Genomic DNA, 5,567 nt, shown 5'->3' with positions numbered 1-5,567 from the left:
GTTCGAGAAGCCTCAACCCTAGAATTCTTATTATAACTGTTCACAACTATTGCTTGCTTTGCTTTAGTCATAAAATTTTATTTCTTGATTATTAATTTACATTTTTATTCTTAATTTCAAAATCATCTTGATACTATACAACACCTAATACTTATCATCTGAAACTAAAAGTTGGTTAAATTTCTAGTTGCTTAGTCCTCGTGGGAACGATATATGATTGCCTAAATCACTATATTACTTATACGATCACGTGCACTTGTGTGTGTGTCGAGTCGCAATAAGTTTTTGGTGTCGTTGCCGGGGACTAATATAATTAGTATATTGCTAAATTTTTGGTTTTTGCTATTAAGTTTAGGTGTTAACAACTTGGTCTTAGCAGCTGAATTTTTGCAAATTTAGCTAAATCCAGAACTGTCGAGAGATAAAGAACTGGTAGAGCCTTTTGTAGAACCAGATCAAATCTTTCAACAAAGGCGAAGAATGGTTGAACAACGAAATAAATTGGTTGATCCAATTGTCGGGAATGTTCCACCTTCTATCATTCCTGTTATTCTTGTTGTTCCTACTCAATAAGCCGTTAGACCTGTTCATAAGGTAGCAATCCCACTCATGAACCATATGACGAGCAGTATTCTAAAGCCTAAACTAGGAGGTTGATTTGAATTGAAGCAAAATATGGTGCAATTGCTGAATTCAGTGGGGCAATTTCATGGCCTTTCACATGAAGATCCACAGTAGCATATACAGACCTTCTTGGAAATCAGTGATACATACATTCCTAAAGGGGTGAATCCCAATTATGTCAGGTTGACACTCTTTTCCTTCTCTCTAATGAGGGAAGCAAAAAAGTAGTTACATGCTAAACCACCACTATCCATCACTACATGGGAAGATCTAGCTCGGAAGTTTCTTATTCAATTTTTTCCATCTGGGAAGAAGACACACTTGAGGAGTGAAATCTTGAGTTTTAGATAGAAAGATGGAGAGAATCTCTACAAACCTTGGGAGAGATTTAAGGGTATGCTCAAAAATTACCCTCACCATCATCAATCGAGTGAAGTTTTTTAGCATACTTTCATAGAAGGATTGGATCCAAACACGAAGATTCTCTTGGATTCAGCAGCAGATGGACAAGCTCTTGAGGAGACATATAAAGAATTGTACACACTGTTGAATCGGATTTCACAAGGGAACCCTGACTGTTATGTAGACTCAAGGAGTACTCATAAAAAGCTTGCAGGGGTATTGGAGGTAGATCAGTTCAATGCATTACAGGCACAGATTGTAGCCATGCAAAATTATATGATTACTCAGCTTAATAAAATAAATTTGGGTGTTACTCAACCAGCAGCTACAGCGAATGCAGTCCAACAGGAAAAAATTCTTGGTGTGAGGTTTGCAAGAGTGGTGAGCATATAGTTGATGCTTTCATGGCTAATTCAGATTCTGTCAACTATATGGGGAATGCAAATTAGTAGGGACAAAAAAATTTTAGTAACGCTTATAATCCCAACCAGAGGAACTATCCTAATTTCTCATAGGGTGGAAATCAGGCTCAGAATGCAAATCAGTACAAGGGACAAGTACAACCAAATCTATAGCCAGCTCAAAATACTCAGGCGACTACTCTATCTAGAAATATGGAGAAATTGATGAAGCAGTTTATGGCTCAACAAGTGCAATTTACAACTAAAATTAAGATTCAACAGGCATAATTTGAGCCTGAGTTAAAGAGTCAACAATTGCTGACGAGAAATATAGAGTTGCAGTTGGGCCAAATTGCAGGGGCACAGAATACAAAACCTCAAGGAGCATTACCCAGCGATACAGAGACAAATCCCAAGTAAGTAAATATGGTTACAATAAGGAGTGGGCTGCAAACTAAGGAGATAGTTCAGAAGGAGGTTAGTCCCATTATTAATGATGAGGGTGCTAAATACAATGCAGAGAAAAAAAAGTGGCAAGTGAAGAAACTCATGTGGAGAAGAAGATTCTTCCCTTACCTTTTCCTTAAAGGGCAATAAAGTATCAAGAGGAAGCTAGTTATAAGAAGTTCTTAGATCTTCTGAAGAAGGTTCAAGTGAATCTTCCTCTTATTAACATTTTATAGAGTGTGCCAAAATATGCAAAATAATTGAAGGATATAGTTGCGAATAAGAACCAGTTGACCAAGTATGCTACAGTTGCACTTACTAAAGAGTGCATGTACAAGATTCAGATCAAATTGCCCACAAAGCTTAAAGATCTGGGTAGTTTCAAATTGCAGATTACCATTAGACAAACTATTTGTTTATGGGTATTATGTGATTTGGGAGCTAGCATAAATATTATGCCCATATAAGGTACCAGGAGATGGGTCTTAGGAGTCCCTAAACCCACTACTATTATTTTGCAGTTGGTGGATAGATCACTTGCTAGACCAGATGGTATTATCGAGGATGTTTTGGTGCAAGTGGAATCCTTAATCTTTCTGGTGGATTTTGTAATTTATGACTTTAAGGTTGATCCTATTATTCCATTTATTTTAGGATGACTTTTCTTAGCAACAAGACAATCACTAATTGATGTAGCAGCGGGGAAAATGACAATGCGAGCGCATGATAAAGTAAAAGTCTTTGATGTGTACAAGGCATTAAAATTATCAGCTATATATGAGGAGTTGTCATTTATATCGATAATTGATTTTGCTTTGTATTGGCATTTATTATTGTCTAAAGATCCATTAGAGTGAGCTTTGATGGGTCATAATCTTTATGGAGATATGAAAGCATTGGAATTAGTCCAAGTTATGAATTTGGTAGTGGTTGAGACGATGAAAGTGCCTGTCGAACCATTGAATAGGCCAATTGGTTCATCGCCCAAACCCTCAGTTGAAGAAGCTCATAACTTAGAGATCAAGGTTCTCCCTCCTCATTTACAATATGTTTTTCTTAGTGATCAAGATACTTTGCCTATTATTTTATCTAGAGGATTAATAGATGTGCAGGTAAAGGAAGCTATAGCAGTCCTAAAGAGGAGAAGAAAGGTGATTGGTTGGAAAATATCCAATATTACAGGAATCAATCTAGTATTTTGCATGCACAACATCGACATGGAAGAGGGTTACAGACCAAGAGTGCAGCAACAAAGAAGGTTGAGTCCTGTGATGAAGAAAGTAGTCAGAAAAGAAGTGATCAAGTGGTTAGATAGTGGTATTGTTTACCCAATTTTCGATAGCAAATGGGTGAGTCCAGTGGACTATGTACCAAAAAAAAGAGGGATGACCGTGGTAACTAATAATGATAATAAGTTGATACCCACACATATGGATATCGGTTAGAGGATCTGTATTAATTATCGGGTGTTGAATAAAACTACTTGTAAAGATCACTATTCGATTTCTTTAATTAACCAAATGCTGGATCAATTGGCAAGACAAGAGTATTATTGTTTTTTGGATGGGTACTCTGGCTACAATCAGATAATCATAGCATCGAAAGACAAGGATAAGACCACTTTCACATGTCCATATGGCACATATACGTTCAGACACATGCCTTTCGGCCTATGCAATGCACCTGCTACATTTAAGAGATATATGATATCTATATTCTCCAACATAGTTGAAGACTTTATGCAGGTATTCATGGATGATTTCTCTGTGTACGATAATTCTTTTGAAAAATGCTTGCAGAATCTTGATAGAGTTCTAGCTCGATGCGAAAAGACAAACTTGGTGCTAAATTAGGAAAAGTGCCACTTTATGGTTAAGGAAGGAATTGTCTTAGGCCATAAAGTTTTATGTAAAGAACTCGAAGTAGATAAGGTGAAGGTTGAAGTGATTGAAAAGTTACCACATCTAGTCACAGTCAAGGAAGTGCGAAGCTTTTTGGGACATACGGGTTTCTATAGGCGGTTCATTCAAGATTTCTCAAAGATTGCAAGCCCCATGTGAAAATTATTAGAGAAAGAGGCAAAGTTTGAGTTTGCGAATGATTGTCAAGCATCCTTTAAAAAACTAAAGAAGAAGTTGATTGAAGCACCTGTTCTGATTGTACCTGATTGAGAGTTACCATTTGAGCTGATGTGTGACGCTAGTGATGTTGATATGGGAGCGGTTATCGGTCAAAAAAAGGACAAGGTATTTTTCTTGATTTACTATGCTAGCAAAGTGTTGAATGATGCTCAAGTTAATTATACGGTTACAGAAAGAGATGTTGGCAGTGATGTATGCATTCGACAAGTTTAGATCTTACTTAATTGGCACTAAGGTTATTGTTCATACTGACCACACTGCTATTAAGTATCTTATGAACAAGAATGATGCAAAACCTCAATTGATTAGGTGGATTCTGCTACTACAAGAATTTGATCTTGAGGTTCGATATCGTAAGGGAGGTGAAAATCAAGTTACTGACCACTTGTTACGGCTGGAAAGTCAAAACGATATTGTTGATGACTCTCTTAGTATTAAGGAAGAGTTGCCTGATGAAAAGTTATTGTCTTTAGATAAAGTTGAGTTCCCATGGTATGCTGATATTGTGAATTTGATAGCTTGTGAGGTATACCCTCCTGATGCCACCACACAACAAAGAAATTGCTCCATAATTCACGTGCCTATATTTGGGATGAACTGTATCTCTTTAAATAGGGCCCAGACGGAGTTATTCGTAAGTGTATTCCAAAAGATGAATTTTCAAAAGTGCTTGAAGATTGTCACTCATCTCCTTATGGTGGACATCATGGGGGTGAGAGAACTGCTACAAAAGTGTTGCAATCAGGTTTTTTCTGGCCTACTCTATTTAGGGAAGCAATTGCTTTTGTGAAGAATTGTGACCAATGTCAAAGGTTAGGCACTATATATAGGCATCAAGAGATGCCCCTCAATAATATTTTAGAAGTCAAAGTCTTTGATGTTTGGGGGATCGATTTCATGGGTCATTCCGACCTTCAAAAGGCAATTTATACATTCTTATAGCGGTTGACTACATCTCTAAATGGGTGAAAGTTGTGGATAGTCTGACTAATGATGCAAGAGTGGTACTAAAATTTGTGAATAACAATATATTTTCCAGATTTGGTACACCTAAGAGATAATTAGTGACGGAGGTACGTATTTTATCAACACCTGGTTTAAAAATCTTCTTTCTAAATATAGTGTAAGGCACAAGGTTGCTACGGCATATCATCCCCAAAAAAGTGGACAAGTTGAGGTTTCCAACCGGGAGAAAAAGCAGATATTGCAGAAGACTGTGAATAGACAGCAAAAAAATTGGGCGGAGAAGTTGGATGACGCACTTTGGGCTTACAAGACGCACATTGGGACATCTCCATATCGCTTTATTTATGGTAAAGCATGCCATCTACCTGTGGATCTAGAACATCAAGCGTATTGGGCTGTGAAAAATTTGAATTTTGAGAAGAAAGCCATGGGGGAGAAACGATTATTACAGCTGAATGAGCTTGATGAGTTTAGGCTTCATTCCTATGAGAATTCCAAGCTATATATGGAGAAGATAAAAAGGTGGCATGATAAATAAATTGAAGAGAGAGTGTTTGAACCCAAACAACTTGTTTTATTGTTTAAT

General features: G+C 37.1%; 1 non-coding gene across 1 annotated transcript; it reads right to left on the bottom strand.

The window, feature by feature from the left end:
- Nucleotides 1–942: 942 nt before the first annotated feature.
- On the bottom strand, nt 943–1,049 carry LOC124899012. The gene has a single exon (XR_007056151.1). It is a non-coding gene; the product is annotated as a small nucleolar RNA R71 (small nucleolar RNA).
- Between the last annotated feature and the right edge of the window lie 4,518 nt (nt 1,050–5,567).

This window comes from Capsicum annuum, chromosome 5 (genome assembly GCF_002878395.1).
Source record: "Capsicum annuum cultivar UCD-10X-F1 chromosome 5, UCD10Xv1.1, whole genome shotgun sequence".
Taxonomy (NCBI): domain Eukaryota; kingdom Viridiplantae; phylum Streptophyta; class Magnoliopsida; order Solanales; family Solanaceae; genus Capsicum; species Capsicum annuum.
This window is presented reverse-complemented; position numbering and strand designations above follow the sequence as displayed.